General features: G+C 31.4%; 1 long non-coding RNA gene across 2 annotated transcripts; it reads right to left on the bottom strand.

Moving 5' to 3' along the window:
- Nucleotides 1-2,291: 2,291 nt before the first annotated feature.
- Nucleotides 2,292-18,190, bottom strand: LOC127738995 (uncharacterized). Of its 2 annotated transcripts, XR_008000237.1 has the most exons (5): nucleotides 17,872-18,190; nucleotides 9,340-9,437; nucleotides 7,801-7,850; nucleotides 7,336-7,404; nucleotides 2,292-2,540 (listed from the first exon to the last, which is right to left on the bottom strand). It is a non-coding gene; the product is annotated as an uncharacterized LOC127738995 (long non-coding RNA). The 2 variants fall into 2 exon arrangements; XR_008000236.1 differs by lacking the exon at nucleotides 9,340-9,437.
- Nucleotides 18,191-18,742: the final 552 nt, after the last annotated feature.

The raw sequence follows: 18,742 nt of genomic DNA, 5'->3' as shown, positions 1-18,742 counted from the left end.
TGTCGTGCAATTTTTGTATTGTAATTTTGGGATTTAGGAATGACTGTCTTGTAATTTTGGGATTTTGGAATAACTGACTTGTTATTTTTGTATTTAGACAAGACTACCTTGAAATTTTGGGATTTATATGAATGTCTGTCCAGTTATTTTTGTATTTATGCATGAATGGCCTGTAATTTTTATATCTAAATGTTACTGTCTTGTAATTTTTGTATTTAGACATAACTGTCTTGCAATTTTGCATTCATATATGTCTGTCTTGTAATTTTTGGATTTTGTAATGACTGTCTTGTAATTTTGGGATTTTGGAATAACTGTCTGGTAATTTTTGTATTTAGACAAGACTGTCTTGTAATTTTGGTATTTATATGAATGTCTGTCCAGTGTCCTTTGTATTTAGACAAAATAATTTTGGAAATTAGAAATGACTGTCTTGTTATTTTAGGATTTAGGAATAACTGTCTTGTAATTTTTATATTTAGACCAGACTGTTTTGTAATTTGCGTATTTATATGAATGTCTGTCAGTATTCTTTGTATTTAGACATGACTGTCTTGTAATTTTGGAAATTAGAAATGACTGTCTTGTTATTTTAGGATTTAGGAATAACTGTCTTGTAATTTTTATATTTAGACCAGACTGTTTTGTAATTTGCGTATTTATAAATGTCTGTCCAGTAATTTTTGTATTTATACATGGCTGGCTTGTAATTTTTGTATCAAGATATCACTGTCTTGTAACTTTTGTATTTAGATGACTGTCTTGAAATTTTGGTATTCAGACTGACTGTTTTGAAATTTTGATATTTCGACATGACTGTCTTGTAATTTTTGTATTTAGACATAAATATGTATAATTTTTGTATTTATATATACATGTACCTGTCTTGTATTTTAACATGACTGTCTTGTTATTATTGTATTTATAGATGATTGTTGTGTGCTTATTTTACTCAGATAATGTTGTGAAATTGTTTTACTGAAAAATACACGAACGGCCATTCCCGTTGTTAAACAGCGGACGGCATTTTTAGAAAATTGGTTTGATTTTATTTGTAAGAATATATTTTTTTAACAATTCTCTAAAGGAGAAATAAAATCAAAATAGATTATAGCAAATGTGTAAATCAAATTTTATTCAATATCATGAATTAAAAAAAAATGTGTTTTTCCAATGATATATTTGTCATTGAAAAAATAAAGAAAACAGAAAAAAATGCATATCAAATAAATACTAAGAAAATATCCGAACAGCTTAATTAAATAAACATAATATAAAAAAAACAAGCTTTATCTCTATACGTCATCGACCTTGTATACAGGGAATACCAATTTTATATCTGTGTTGCCACGTTTGCTTAACAGAAGCAAAAGTGCACAATTTTTATAGGCGAAATCCGTTGCATACAATGTCATAAAACAGTTCGACTCTGTTATGTCAAACATAATTGTTTTAGCTTACAAACTAAGCTCATCAAATAATATAATTCGGTTTATATAGTTTCTGAAGACTATGGTCTTCTGGAACGATATAATCATAAACATAAAATGTTCTCCGTGATGCTGTCGCCAGTCCAAATATTTTCGTTGTTTTCTGGGTGTATTCCATTGTTGCTGTAGCTGTTGCGTTGGTGTTTCCCCTTGTCTTTTTATTGGTATTGATATATTTTTTGGTAGCGATAACACGCGTTTTGTTTCGAACTCTAAATTGCGTGTTTATGAATTGACTCAAAACGGGCTTGAACCACTTGACACTAGATCTTAATATTTCTTTTTACTTAAATTGGACTAAAACGAGACTGACGAGACAGCAAACCAACGAACCAAAAATCAAGACATTAAGTGGTCAGCGTATGATCGTCAACGATGGAAATTTTGTCTTTAAAACATGTCAAGCTATAAATCACAAAAACACTTATCAAGGACTATTGAAGATCTGCCTTAAACGCCAAATTCCAAATTGCTGGGGTTTTTTATTTCCAAGAGCTTGGTAGTTTTAGGACTAGTAGTTTTAGGTACTTGTTATTCTTATTGTATTTTTATTTGCATCGTTGCTTTTTGGTTTCTATCATTCTTGAATATTGTGTTTTGGATATCGATTTCTGAATCTTTACCCATTCATATTCATGGTGCTTAATATGCATGAAATATTTGTCACTGGACGATTAAGAAAAAAAGATTAATGGTACTTTAAGGAGAAAAATAATTCTAAATTTCGAAAAAGAAAAATAACTGAACGTTTCTGTAATATTATTTCTTATAATTTGCTAAGAAAAAAGACAGAATTACAACTAAATTCAATATTTTTTTATTTCATAATTACAAACCTTATTAACTACGATTAAGACGATACAAACCATTTGCAATGAAAAATAAGTAATCCACACGTGTATTAAATCCTTAGCTATTAATGAATTTCCATTCGCAAAACAAAAACTAATGTTCTTTTTGCACAATAACATGTAAATACCCATACAGAATCATGTGTATTTTGGTGGGATTCGAGGTTGTAAGAGCCATCTCCTCACTCAAACAAAAACTCTGAAAAAAAAAGAATACTTTTTTTATATTTAGCACTAAAATATCTAGTTCTCATATCCTCATTTAGCAATTATGACAAAAAGAACATAAAATGAACATTTATATCTGTACACTTCAGCTAAAGTCTATAGGAATAAGTTTTTATTAAACAAAAATAATGAAATAAGCAAATGATTGGGTTGTTTACAATTTAATCTGGTGTATTTACTACAGACAAATATTGTATGTGTATATGATAACTTCAATAAAAGACAGTCTGTAGACACAGCCGGCTTTCGGTTTATTTTTTATAATCTGTTAATGAAATAAAACATAAAACTCAGAGTCAATAACGGTTGTATGAATAATTTATGTTTTATAACCCCTAATCATCTGAGCTTTATATAATTCATTCGTGATATGTTATTGTTAAAAAAAATTGAAGCACGGGAAAAGTAGAATAATAATAAAAACCAAACAAATTAAATTTTATCCTGAATTCTGTAATGATTTATTGTTTTAAAACGGCATTTTCTATAGAAAACATATTGATTGATTGAAAGCGATTCAACGCTGCGTCAGTATCCGCCATTGGCTATGTCACGGCGAGAACTTGAAAGTAAAAGTTTAGTTTAGAGCTTAATTGACATATTGTATAGACACCAGTCTAGGGAAGACTGTATGTTGCCCTCAAAATGTCTTTTGGTTAGTTTAGTCTTTATAGTCCTCAGGATTTTTATTACCTTTTCATATCTTCTGTCGATTTTTTTTTTATGTTCTCGAAAATTGAGCATCACATCCATTGAGCAAACAGTTTTACCATCACTGATATGTTCATTCTATGTGAATTAATTGTGTATAAAATGTTGAAGAATATTTTTTTTTGTCATATGCTTGACCACAATATTTTGTTCATCAAATTCGGGGTCAAATTATTTTTTTAGGAAAAAACCATAACCCCCGCCCTTGAAGTTAAATGGTCGTTCCCTAAGGTTTGTCTACCTCCAAGCTTAGATTGCCTTTGTCGCATTTAGCAGTAATTTTCGAAATTTTGTGTTTTTCAATGGTTTTCAACTTTTTATCTGATTTGGTCTAACTACTGTTTTGATACGAGCTTAACGAATGAGCCTTATGTGTAGACGAAAGGTGCGTATGGCGTACCAAATTATAAGCATGTTATTTTTGATGAATTTTTACTTGTTTTTTTCTTCTTCGGTATATTGGTTGTATTGCTTTCGATTTCTATATTTCTTTGGTCTTCCGGAAAATTTACTATGACTGTCACTAATGAAGTTAGGGATAGATCATAAACTTTTGTTGGTGTATATATTTTTTTGCCCGGGACAAACATGTCTTTTTTTAACTGTAATAAATATAAATTGAAATCGTACGGGAACAAAAATTTTAAAAACATCAATGTTATCCTTAATTTTTAACTAATTTTCAAATTGACTAAACTGTTTTTTTCACTTGTCTTCTGAAATAAATTATTTTTTCTCAAGAAATTTATAATCAGACAATTCATTTAAAAAATGAATGAGAGGTGCCTTAGCTGTTCTTGTGAACTCCTTTTTATTTATTGCTTTTACTCGGTGTATATATTTTTGCCTTTCTGAAAAGTTTACATAGGCTTTATGCAAAACAGTTTTATCAAGACTTTGCTAGTTCTTGCAATTTAAAAAAAAATATCGCTCTTTATGTTCATATTTCCTTGTCTTGCTGAATATTTGCACACAAAAACCGATCCAACTAAATGTCATTTTTATGTTATCTTACAAGTGTAGGGTTGCTGTCTTAATGATGTCTATGATATGATAACTTTTATTTATATGTGTGTAACTTATAGAGGATCACAACCAAAACAAAACAAAACAAAATAGATGAAAATATGTTTTTTTGAGACATCTTTTTATTGCAAATTTGTGGGAAATAGAACGATAAATGTTAGCGTAATTGTACAATTCGGAAAAATAATAATAGGGAAGATGACATCTTCTTAATTCTTCTATTTTCTTATAAGGCACTGAATTGCCTGTTGTCTAAATTCCTGTCGACTTGCTGCAAATAACTGTATTTGAAATGGATGCCATATATTCATTGAGAAGCATGCATTTTAAACTACGGCTTGCAAGTTGCTTATAAGTACCTTTAAGTGAGATAAAAGTGATTTATGTACACGATAAAAGCATCAAGCAAACATGTAGTTTCAATTAAAGTGAACATAGATCATAAATAGAAACAAGTTTGTTCCGAAGAAAGGGGACAGTATAAAAAAAAAACCTATGCAAAGCTATATCTATTTTTTGCGCATGAAAATAATACTATTTCTATTTTTCAAAATTCGAGAAATTCATGAGAAAAAGCTACAACTTTGTTTTGACTATTTAATTTCTATTAATCTGTAATATTTGTGGAATTTTATCACTTTTGTGTAATTTTAGCACCTTTTTGTATGAAAACATTTATAGGTGACAGACTTAATTTAGTAAATTCTTCCAAAAGTTCGAAGTTTATTCAGCATTTAGCGCATGTTTATTTTGTAGTGTTTGTTCTAAAGATGTTTTTGTTTGTATATCCCTAACGTCTTAATAAGCCTTCAATCAATTCACTAACACCGCGTTAATAAGCAAACATACATTATAAAAGTCCATGTAAACTAATGCGGTCCTAATTGGTTTTCAAAAAAGACCCAAGATGAAAGATATGAACTCGGACCGTCCATTGATTTCTTGTAATAAGTAAACATGGTCGTTTTCCGGGTAAATATTTGTCAACATGGACAAACTCTTTATGGAGACATAGGCACCAATTACTTATATATTTACTTAAGGCTGGCATTTGTTCTCGTGGCAAAAATTTCACATGTACTTTTGATTAAAACTTTCATTTTTGGAACTTTCACTTGCTAATATATAAATTTGTTTTATACTAGTATTGAATAGGGTTGTTTGTTGTCCATTTATTAATTACAAATAAGAGTATAAAAAAAACAGGTACATTAAAAAGACAAAATAAAATACCCATTGTAGAATTTTGTGAACGCCTTTTAATTGTTTAATCTGTTTTTAATTGGTAAAATATATCTCAAACAATTACTTTGGTACATTTAGGGAAATTTTCTGCTTTGGCAATTGTCAACGGAACAAACTTTATTATGAATTTCCTCAAAAAATATTACAAACAAGTGAAACTTTTTCTTGGTTTTCAAAAAATACAAAGGACAATTTTTGTAACTCCACAAAAAGATGAACACATAAATATCTTCTTTTGGTTTTCTGGAAAATTGCATTTATAAATCTTCTGAAATAGATTATACAAAAAAAGCTAAAAAAAAAATTGCAAACAAATAAAACTGATATTAAATAATTATAATAATAATAATAACAATAATGATATATGATGATATTAATACATTTAATGCTTTGATAAAAGAATGATTATTTAATTAGATTATGGTAAAATAAAAACCGCAATTTGAAACCGCAGGTTATTTCTTGTTGCAGAAAGTTTCCCGGATAACTAGACAAAATAATCCACACATCATTTTGAGATTAAATTTAAATTTGTTAATATTCGACAAAAAAATCCGAAACAAAGTTAACTGTATAATTGAAAAGCAATTAAAACTTTTAAGACATACAGCATAAATTCAATCCATTAGAGTACAAATGACAAATATTTAATATGATACGGCTAAGAATGTTGAATTTACGGACCTTCAGAATTTTTTTGTTAAATTAACACATTTCGTCAAACTCTTTACAGCAAAAAATACTATTATTCTTTTGCTAGGTAATTACTTCGCGTACATGAGATCTGATATTTATTTTTAAGTTGTTTTTAGGACTCCAGGAGATAACAAGTTAAAATGACACCTTTTTGAGATCAGAGGTTTTTTTCTAATAATTTTAGTTGTTTGCAGATATCAGAAGACAACAATTTAAAAATTATGAAAAAGTCAAAAGTTACGAAAAGTCACAAATAAGTCATAATAAAGTTAAATAAAGTCATAGTATTTTATATGTGGGTAAAAGTGAGTTATAAATAAAAAAAAATTATATGAAAATAGATAAATCTAAACAAAATACAGACAGTGCTTAGTTGTTTTTCAACTTATGTGTTTGGTGTTTATCCGTCTTGGCAACCATTATTTCGAACAAAAAATACATATATTCTTAAATGATATATTACGCAAAATTTATGTCTGTAATGAATATTAAGAAAATAAAACCGTTAATTCCCTAGAATTCGTTTGCAGATGATGAAAAAAGTCATAAGGCATTATGTTTAAGAGACCTCGCTTAATCAACATGTTCCCACTAGACATAAAACTACGGAATATTAAGAGTTTTGAGGATCGAAATTTGGATCAACTTTTTAACAGAAAATTGTTCATTTGAAAACTATGACTACTACACACTGGTAATGAAAATGTATAGTCAGATGGTTTTGTGTTGGAGTCTATATCATTTTGATGTAAAAACGCCTCCTTTTTACACCTAGATTAGATATTAGGCACGGTTGAATCGAATGTTTTGTCCATTTTTATTACAGTCTATATCATGTCCTGCAACTATTAAATAAGAAAAGTCACAAAATACTTCATATCTATGATAAATTTGATAATCACAATACCATGTAAGTATTTAGTTACCTTGCCATTTTTCGTGTTTTTGCGAATTATAAGTAGAATTATCTTTAAATGGAAATAGGAGCCAATTCCCCCTGCCCCGAAAAATAATAATCCACGAACAAACCATCAAAAATTTAAGCCGGCCAATTAAATAGGACATATTTTAAACACAGTTATACTTACGAAATGAGGAACGCCGAAATCCTTAAGTCCAACGAGCACAAATTTGCTAATAGAAGTTTAAAAAGTTTCCTGCAAAATGTAACAAACAGATCATAAAAAACAAAATAAAAACTCTGTATTTTTGCCTACTTTTAGACAATCTTAAGCCTGTGGTTTTTCATTAAACATGTGTTCTGTGCCAATCTGTACACAGTACAAATAGAAATTCATATTTACCCAAGACAAATAGCTATAAACAGTTTAAACAATATGATTTAAAATTGTTGTAAAATTCATCTTGTACAAATTTGTTTGAAATTAACTCTCTGAAAGCAATATTCATTTTTTTCTCATGTAAGTGTATAAAAAACCTGTTAAGTTTGAGACATTGAGCAAATATGAATTATATTACATATTCTATATTCATATTTACAGTACACAAGAGAGTTGAAATGGTTAAACATATTTATTTTAATAAGTTTTTACCTCTCTTTGCAGTCTTTCTATGGCCAACCATGGTAGCCATCCTCGCTCACCTAAAAATAATAACAAAACAAGGATAAAGCATGGGTAGTCAAGAAAAAAAATACATCCTCAAAATAAACAAATTATATATTTTCGATCCAGATATTTTGAAAAAAAAAGACTTCATGAACATATGAAGATTGACATCCATTTTAATTCTGTTAGTGAGCAAATAAACACAGAGAACTATATATGCCCTACAAATAATACTAGTAAATAGTAAATATTTTTTTATTAATATTTGTATCCATACGTTGAAATACTGTCTGTATACACCTTAAACTTAACTATACAAATATTCCCCCCAAATAAAAAAAAAAGAAGAAAAATATGTAAAGCAAAAAACTAAGTAATCTTATTGCTATCGGTTTCCGTCACCAATTTTTGTTAAATGTCTATATGGCAAAAGGTTGAAAAATGTTGATTTAAGTTATTTTGCAAAAATGCATAAAAACTCCCTAAACATTTTGAAAAAGAAAAAGGCTATGAGACTTGTGAAAAAACGTTAATGAGAAAGCGACCCCAGAAACCAAAAGAGGATATTCGGAAATCAAGACCGTCTCCAGACCATAGTTTTCTGATATATCTGAGCAGAAAGAAAACGCGAGAGTTAATTATTGGTAAGTGATTATCTAAATCAGACAAAGATCATGATCAAAATATGAGAAGCTGTAAACAAGCCAAATAAATTCAAATGAAAAAGGCCATGAAGCCATGTATTTGTTGATAGCTGCTTGTTAATCCAAAGAAAAGAAAACAAATTTGGAGCCATTGTTTGGATTTTAACACCAAGCCTGGCACCATGTGCAAGTCAAACAGCAGAAAACATCGGATATCTATTCAAGAAACCTATGGTTTACACAATAAAAAGCCGCGTGTGAGTAATTCAAGAACAAAATGTCGTTTGAAATTCCAAAATAAAAGAACTATTTCAAATAATCTTAGGGAAAATATAAATATAATTTTTATAAAGAACAGTCCATAGGTTAATAAAACTAGAAGCCATTTGATAGTCACAAAACAGGTAGCAGTTTGAAAGAAGTCCCAAATCAAAAAGCCAATCGCAAATCGCAACACATTAAGCCATCCCCGAAAGAGTACTTTATAGGAATAAACATCGTATCCGGTCGCGACAACAGCGCCATATCTAATGTTCTAAAAGAGAAAGGCGTATCCGATTGCAAACATTTATCTGATTGCAAGAAGTTTCAATTTGCAAATAACGAAAGGTTCCATTATGACTCCCTAAAGTTTAATTGTTTATGATATATTGCGAACAAAAATTTTGGGTTATAAGAACACCATTTTTTCAGTTTCTGTTTTACTACTTTTCAGGTGAAATAAACGGTCCATAAATTTTGAAATAGCGAGAAACAATCAAATTACCTTAGAATTACCTTCACTTAATGATTCAACATTTAGCTCGGTCGATATCGAAAAATCGAGAAAGGGGGGGGGGGGGGATACGAAAAATGCTATCGGGCTTTTAATCACACTGACCCTTCTAATAGGCTGTACACCCTGACCAATAAGACCATTACAATGCAGCCACTGTCATCAGGTTCAAGATAAAACGAAATGGGCAAGCATTGTCAAATCTGAAATAATACACAAACATTTGTTGAAAAATCTGAAATAACTTAACTATTTGAAATTTATAGCTGACCTCAAAATATGCCAATTGTCGCCTGATAGACAATCTAGTTGTCTCATTGTTTAAGTTTGACTTAAGCAACTATAGACAATAAACAAGTCAACAAAAAAGCTGAAATTATCAATCAACTTATAAGCTTATTTGAAATTAACATTTCTTGTTACATCTCGTTCAAAACGAGATTATACTTATGATAGCAAACGCGTTAAAGTTACATGATACGGGGTAATAAGATTTTATTATTAACCCATAAAGACCTATTATCACCTTTGATTTGATCTTTATCTTATTTTGAAAATAACGGTTCTGATATATAAACAGTGATTTATCCCTGTCCCATTCAACATGGCGGCTCCTTTGGTCGATGACCTTTATTCATTTAAAAGTATTAAATCTGCCTTTTCATTATCCAAATAACGCATTAATAAATAGAAGAAAATAATTATTTGTATAATAGATCAGTTAAATGTTTTTCTAATGACTTTCACAAGAAAAGTATATCTATCCACTTCGGTACAATACAGTCGAAATAAAAGAAAACAAAAAGTAAAATGATTTCAGCTATTTGTTCTTCATATACACTTATAACTGTAAATATTATCAATATAACAAGACGATTATAAATATAAAGAGAAAATGCACAATTAAAAGAATTAACATATACGTAATGTCGTCTGCGTTCTGATTGTTTTCGTGACCGTAAGGATCACTACCTCTCAACCACTCGCAGATTATTTAAACTTAAAGGGAAGACGAAAAACGGCCTTAACGCTTACGTGTTAAAACTGCTTTGATATTTTGGGAGTTGTTTGATTTTTCATTCTAAAAAAGGGGAAAATCTGGAAAATGTTAGAATTGCCTGTTGTTTTGTTGTTGTTTTTATTTTGGTTGATTCCACGTTGTACATTTTGGTATTCAACGTAGAAACTAAATTCTTTGCAACTTTGATTTGCCCGTTATTTTTTACCGAGTTCGAATGAAATTTGGGACAGTTCTAGTGGCCTTAATACATTACTACAATATTTCTGAAACATTCAGGGAGAAAACAATAGTGGTCGATTCACTCATTTGAATTTAAACTTATAAATTATTGTTGCAATAAATAGAACATACATTCGCCCCCCCCCCCCCCCCCTTTTGCACCATTTTGTCTGTCAATCCATCCTGTCCAATCTTCATATATTTATCTACAATAGGATTTCTTAATATAGCGACATAGATGTAACGATGTAACTTAAGTTCAAACTGTGGTATCGGTGCATTTCATTATATATAATATTTGCACGCATTGCCATAACACTTAAGCGCATTACCATTACATTTGCGCGCACTACTATTGCATTTGCGCATAAAAAGATCTTAGTATTATACCATGTCGCACAACTTAACATTTCATTTGCGCGCATTCATTTTACAAGTAAAAAAGGGTAACTTTAAGGATGATATCAGGATACATCTTGTTTTAATATCGTATGATGAAATACATTCAGAAGTTATAAGTTCACAAACTCCGAAACAGCGGTGACGTTGGTGTGCTTTTCAACTTTCAACGTAGCGTAGCAAGGACGGCGTTACCGCTGTTTCGGAGTTTCGGAGTTTGATACCTCCGATATAGAACAAACATTTACTGTGACAAATCAATGAACAGTCTCCAGCAAGGACTATATAAGTCACAAATCTCTGTTTAAATTCTTGAAACAAAATAAGGCTCGGAATAAATAAAGTCTCTGTACGGATGGATGGATAAGTGTTTCCGCTCAGAAGGACAAACAGAATATATCAGAACGAGTATAAATTGAATGATATGAAAAAGAATTATGCTGAATAATAGAAAGATTCGTCGGGGTTGCTAGTTTGCACAAGAAGATTAGTGAAACATGTTCCATATCCGGACACTTTATTCTGACTCCGACCAGACTTTGCTTTCACTCTAAAATGCAACGTACTCAGTGAAGAAAAGAAGAAGAACATGCTAATGTTACGTCTTTGAATGGTTTGGCTCGGTCAGGGATCGGATTGACGACCCCACGCACTCGTGACGAGCACGCTACCACTAGACTACTGACATGGTTGCCTTGAATGGGAAAAGGTCAAGTGACACGAGTTATAAACTTCTAAAATCTTCCTTTTTGTTGTTAAGTTTTTCACTGTTTTATTTGATATACAATGACTCAATGAAGTTATATTGATGAAATGGCGAGTGACCTATCTTCTGACCCTTGCATCTTTCAGTTCAAGATTTAATCAAAACGCTTAAATTGAATTACTTTATATTTTTATTGTTTAATCCAGTGATTTAGAATAAAATCTTTAACGAGATAAATTTAACTCCAAATTCTTACTGTCAAATGTGAGCATCTGGTAGCTGCTAACATCCTTAAAGTAAAACAAAAGACCAAGCTATTTTAAAGCAGACGATTCGTGACTTGTAATGACGGTTGAGGTTTAAGTTAGAAGATGCCCAATAATTCGCCTGTTCACAAATGTTGTACACGAGGGATTTACAATGCAGTTAACAATACTTTATAGTTCTTTTTATGCAGGTCTTTCATGTTGACCATCTCTCCTTAAAATATATTATTGAAAATCTGACAATTTCTACGTGTAGAAAATTCGTTTCATCTTTGTGCATTAATGGTCGTCAATGTCCATCATTGCCCACTCTGCTTTTAGAAACAAACATACCATGGTACAAGAAAACTTATAGGCATACCTTTAACCTCTCGAAAGAAAGTTGCAGTAACTATTTTTTTGCCAAATGAATTTCAACAGTCTTTCCGATTTTTCGTTTAAATATCACAAATATTTAAGACTTATATATTTTATTCAAATAAGTCCATTTCCTGAAAGAAATTTCCCCCCACATTATTACCCGCATAGTGTCACTCGTATATTTTATACCGGCGTAGAAGAAAACTTTCAAATTACAATCAAAACAAAATATTTTGGCGCTTGAATGAAAAAAATCTTAATCATCATAAAATCGGCACCCTGAACAAAAAATGGTTTGGTGCCTTTCGGCTAAAAGAAAGGAATTAGATTAAAACATTAGTTTTACTTTGTTCACATACGCCCCATACCGTGTTACAACGTATATTATCCATTCTATTTTGTAATTACTAATTTCGGCCACATTATAAATATAAAAGATCATTCTTTGAGATTTGTTGGTTAACTCTCTCCATACACGTGCATGGGAATTGACGTTCCATGAAATTAAACGATCGCACGTGCGCACAACATCGGCAGTCAATTTAAATCGATGATACATTGATCTGGTTCCTGTTTTACATCATCAAACAATAATGTAAATGAAATGATCAGAAACCAGATAAATAGTAACAAGTCATCACTTCCTGTTCCTGTCATAATTTTGATGGGGTTCCCAGTAAAGTAAGCGGAGGAACCAGATTATCTGTACATGAGACCTCACTTCCGATTGCTGTCATAGTTTGATTGAACGCCCAGGTAAAGCGGGTCCGATTGATAAACTTGTTGTTTAAAATGATATATACCGAACACTTGAAACAAGACAACACAAATACGTCTTCATATCTTTACAAAATAGGGTCAAACTCAGATTTACAACAATCAGGTGTTTCTAATTTCTCTAGATAAATAGTTCTTCTACCTAGAAAACAGAGATTCTTTAATGAATTTATTGTTTCAAGTTTTAAATAGCTTGGATGTCAGACATAAGCGACTCTGAAAAGAAGAAAACTATCACTGACTGCCTAGATGTAAAGCTTTCGAATGAAAATGTCTACTTAAACACACCATATACCAGTAAATCGATTAGAAATGTCGAGTTCTATGTAGGACATATACATTTAAGTTCACTATGTTGTGTTACTTCCTTGTCCGTCTATTGTTATGGCAAAAGATGGCAAATTGAAAAAAAGACGAAAAGGCAAACAACGGTCCACAAAACAAAAGCTCGAGCAATACGAAGCTTATTTACATTCGGAAATGAATGCAAGTGGTCCAGAAGGGTTAAGGTTTTCTTCATTCTTGAATTGATCTCTGACTTCCGACATCTTATATTGTTCTCGTGGTTTTTACTGGAGTTTGATCTGTTCACTCCTTCTGTTATTTGTTGGGTAGTTATTTTATTGACGGTTATCCCATACTACTTGCTTTTATTCATATTATACATTTTAGGTTATCTTTTTAAAAGGGCATCCCAGATTTTAGTTCTAGTTCCTTGCGACATCGTTGCTTCGGATCCGCTCTCGATTTATCTTTGCGTTGTTTGAAGCGATAACATTGCCATGCTGCCTTGTCAAATCTCAGATGGTAAATTTGATTAAAATCGTTTTAGTGGGGTTTCAGTCTGTGTTAAGACTTATTAGTTTCTGCATAATTTATCACATTTAGATAAATGTTTTGAGTGACTTTACATTTCCGACATAACAAAGATGGCGATGTTAAGCTTCCTACGATTTAATCACTGACAACGAATTATCCGTATTTCCCGTCACGAACCCGAGAAAACTTCGTGTTTAGTCTAAAGCTATTTAATTATCGTTGAGTGTTATTGTGATTGTGCGATGATATTAGCTTGATTGAAGAACAGACTTTTAATGGTGTACCTCATTTGTAAACTTGGTAATTTCAACTTTATCACGAGGATTTTCCGGTATCTTTGTTAATCGATTATATTCTACAACATTTTTTATTTTTTTTTATCTTAAAATAGTTATATAGTATTGTTTTGCCCTCGTTAAAATCTGTTTTTCTGATTGTTTGACGAACTGACGATGATACATGCTTGGATCTAAACATGAATAGATACCGTAAGCTCGGTTTCTCATTTTGCTCACCGGATTGGTATCGACGACAACAACAAATTATAAACTGGTTTATAGTCAAACATATGTAAAAAGAAGAGGTCGGTCTCCCGGACATATATACACAGTTCGGATTCCCTGGACTGCCAATCAAAATCGAACAAAATCAGTTTCGTTTATTCATCCTGGCAATTAGAAACTTTTATTACAAGGCATTTGCCATGTGCATAAATTGAGCACATCGCCGTGATTTACTTTCTCATGATTTTTCCCCCATTGTTCTATTTTTTTCTTCCAATTGTCCACTTGAATCGTTTGAAAGTAATACAGTAATGAATAATTAATAAATATCAGAATTACTTTTTTATATTTAATGAATTTGAAACCTTAAAAATTGCGAATAAAGAAATTAATGAAAAAAAGTAATATTATGAATGATTAAAGATAGTCATATATTTGTTAGGATAAAAACTTGACGACCTTATACTTCATTTTTTTTTATTGAAAAACCATGTAATTGTAATACATGATGTAAAACTGTATAGTTTGATGTCTTGTTTCATTGTATGAAATTTGTGGCTTTTTTTTCATTAATAATACCCATTTATCAATGCATTGGTTTCTATTTTCAATACAATAAGCAGACTCCGCAAAACTAATCGACTATGCAGTATGAAGGGTTTGAAAGTTGGACATCATATCGAAAAAGCAGCAACTACAGCAAACTGAAAACACAAAGGATCGAGGCATATCGAAAAACACCTGTAACTGTTTCAGTTCGATACTCTCTGGATTACTGACAAACATACGATGACAATTTTGACTCGTTCTTAAATTTTTACAGTTTTGATCTAATATGTTTTAATACTAAAAATTACTCTCAAAATTGGAGTTTACAATCACATTTTTTGTTCGTTTCTATTTTAAACAATTTCAGAAAAAGCGTGCTTGTCAAATCGCAATGTCCGAGGACACTTGAACTTAAAGTGGAACAAAATGTCATGATTAAAATGCATCTGACAAGTTTTTATAGTTACCATGTAAACTGTTATTGTTAAAATGAAAACAAACTTATGGAGTCCAATCATCCTATCGTATAGATTCATCCGTTAATGGCAGTTAAGTGGAGTACTTGGGTTTGACAGATGAATATAGCGTAGGTTTCTCTCACCTGGCTAAAGGTCATTGCACCTTTTACTTTATTCGCCCGTCAGTTATTTTTTAATCATTATCACCTGGTTTTTTTTAGCGACAGAACAGGGGAGAAAGTTCTGTTACACAGACATTTGCAAGAGCAAAAGACCATCACGAATTCTTTGTAAAGACAATAGACCGTAACGCCATAATTAGAACATAATTATAAACTTTATATAAAAATATTTCCAAAGATGCCTTTTTTTAGGGGACGAGAGTTTACAAGGAAGCTTACTGCGGGGACTAAATTTGACATAATTGGTACATTCCTATACAAAAATAATGAAATATTGTAGGATTGCCAATAAGACAACTATCCACAAGAGACCAAAAGACGGGAATGTATATACGACTATATGTCATCGTGCTGCCTTCAACAAGCTAAACAATCACCGTGCAATAAACTATGAACAGTATGCGCATGACAAAAAACGAACGACAACGACAACCCCTGAATTACAGGCTCCTGACTTGGGACAGAAATATAAAAAGGATATGACGAGGTTAAACATGTTTGTCGGCGCTCAAACCTTTTCCTGACCTTGGACAGTGGTGTAACTATACAACTTAAGAAGAAACTTTCAAAATCAGTTTGAAAAAGCTTGACTTCAATCAATTTTTAAGAATTAAAAAGTATTGCATGGCGTTGCAGTAAAACAATTGGAGGAGTTTTGGCGTAAAAACAACAAAACACTAAATAGTTCTGAAAGTACACAAATCAAAACCACATAAATGAATGTACAAGTTCTGTGTTTGTACAAATTTGCATGATGTTTACAAACATCGGTATCTGGGAACAAATCGGAAATAATAAATCACATCTTGTTTAAAAATAAATTGTTTCATACAAAACACGGAAAGGAGCTAGACGAGTAACAACAGCGTCATACGTCTAAATAAAAGAAGGTTGGAATTTATTTATTATTGCTGTTTTCACTGTAATGAAGTTTACACCTAAATTGGTATCCTGATGAAACAGAATGACGCATGATTATACATTCCAGTATACATTAAAGGATAGTTCATTGTATAATTTTACTTGTACTTTTATGCATGTTAAAAGACGAGTAGCACATTGATATAACGGCAATTTTAAAGATGGGTGTTATCCTTGCATTCAGTTTTAAATACAATAAGAAGATGTGGTATGAGTGCCAATGAGACAACTATCTATCCAAGTCACAATGTGTAAAAACTAAGCAATTATAGGTCAAAGTACGGCCTTCAACACGGAGCTTTGGCTCACACCGAACAGCAAGCTATAAGGGCCCCAAAAGGACTAGTGTAAAACAATTCAAATAGGAAAACAAACGGTCTATACTTAATATATAAAACGAGAAACGAGAAACACTTATGAACTACACCAACAAACGACAACCACTGACCAACAGGCTCCTGACTTAGGACAGGTGCATTAAAATGCAGCGGGTTTAAACGTTTTATCAGGCGCCAACCTCCACCCTAACCTGAAACAGTGGTATAACATTACAACAATAAAATATCAATTAAAGTTTTGTTTAAAAAGTCACATGTTCTAAGTTTAACGGATAACGAACTTTTCTGTATAATTCGCCTTTATTTCCTGTTTATAACTGTTCTTTGTAAAATACACGACAGGGCTCCTTCACATTTACTCGGTCGGATTGTCACGAGACGAAGCCAGGACTAGAAGCCCCACTTAGTTGCACCTGGATTTTTAGTAATTTTAGATTTCGCTGTAAGTGAGATTTTCATGTTTGTCTTTATTTGGCCTTCTCTCACTTTTTGATATTAATGGAGCTCTCTGCATTGTCATAATCTAATCGTAGGACCAAGTGTTGAGCTTAAGATTGTTTTACTCCTTACTTTCTGTGATATCATCTTATTTACGTTTTACCCACAGATATCTATAGTTTTGTTCAAGAAAAATTGAAAAAATAGTATTTGAACTTGGATTTCTTCTAGATAATTTATCGACGTATTATTTCTTTATCCAACAGAAAAAAATGTCCCCAGTTTTACAGATGTAGTTTCAAGTTTGTTGCAGATATCCAAGACGAGCAATTTTGATTGGTTATTTAAAAAAACTTCCGCTTGTAATTTCCAGTGCAATTGTTTTTAGCAAACATCCCATTGGGCATTATTATCAAATTATTCCAGAGAAAACGCAATACACATAATATAATAAAAATAAAATGTCAAAATTTCTATAATCTGACTTAAGCCAATTTGTCACATGATAAACACGGAATTGTTTGTGGGCTATTTAATTAGAGCGACAGGAATATTATTGAGGATCGTGGTTCGTCTCACCAATTTAATAATCTGGTAAAAAATCGCATAAAAGGTCAAATGAATTCATTAATTTAAACAGCAATTTCCCCTCTTCTCAATCAATTTTGTTAGACTTCTAACCTTATTTATTCACTTTCAACTGTAAAAACTTTACATTCTTTTCCCGATTGGAGGTGTCACTAGGTATCGCTGCTTGGTCTGATTGCTGTTTGCTCTTCACATTGCACCCTTTTTAATGCCATATATATTGAAATATTCCTTCGAACATTGTAGCAAACGTTGCTGACTGTCAAATTTTCTAACGGACAGAGGCATAATATGCTATATATTCCCACAATTTAAAATCTAAAATCCAAGGAAACATTTTAAGAAATTGAAGAATAAAAGACAGATGTATAATTCCCCAAAAAGTCAAACTTAAACAACTGAATGAGTTAAACAGACTACATAAGGTTAGAATAGGAGAGGGGCGATAAAATTATATACAAAACAAACTAAGACAAAAATCACAGCCAGTCAAATGTACAGGTTTTATTTGTAAAACAATGTTTATATACACACAAAATATTGACTAACTATATTGATCTGACAATGAATTTATTATAGACGCACCTCGACAAAGATAGAGAAGTTAGAGAATGTGGTATGTTGAGTATAAAGATAACGACATAGTCCTATAACTAACCTTACTACCCCTTCACAAAGGATTACCCATGTCCGACCAACCCAGGGACACCGGATGGAGACTTAGATATGACCGATATAAAAATTCTAAATTACTCTGAAACCATGAGCTGCCTGCTTTTTATAAGTTTTTGAGATTTCCTGTCACGGATATAGAGCCCATATGTCATTTGACAAGTTATATATCCCTTCCAATAAAGGCAGTACTTGAGATCTTGTAAAACCCACCATAAAACCACGGTGTAAATATTGTCCGTTCTTGTTTATTGTTTGTTTATTGCCGTCTTTGGTTTACGACATCTTATCA

Source organism: Mytilus californianus, unplaced genomic scaffold (assembly GCF_021869535.1).
Source record: "Mytilus californianus isolate M0D057914Y unplaced genomic scaffold, xbMytCali1.0.p SCAF_4, whole genome shotgun sequence".
Lineage (NCBI taxonomy): Eukaryota > Metazoa > Mollusca > Bivalvia > Mytilida > Mytilidae > Mytilus > Mytilus californianus.
The sequence above is the reverse complement of the archived record's forward strand: the minus strand, read 5'-3'. Positions and strand labels throughout refer to the sequence as shown.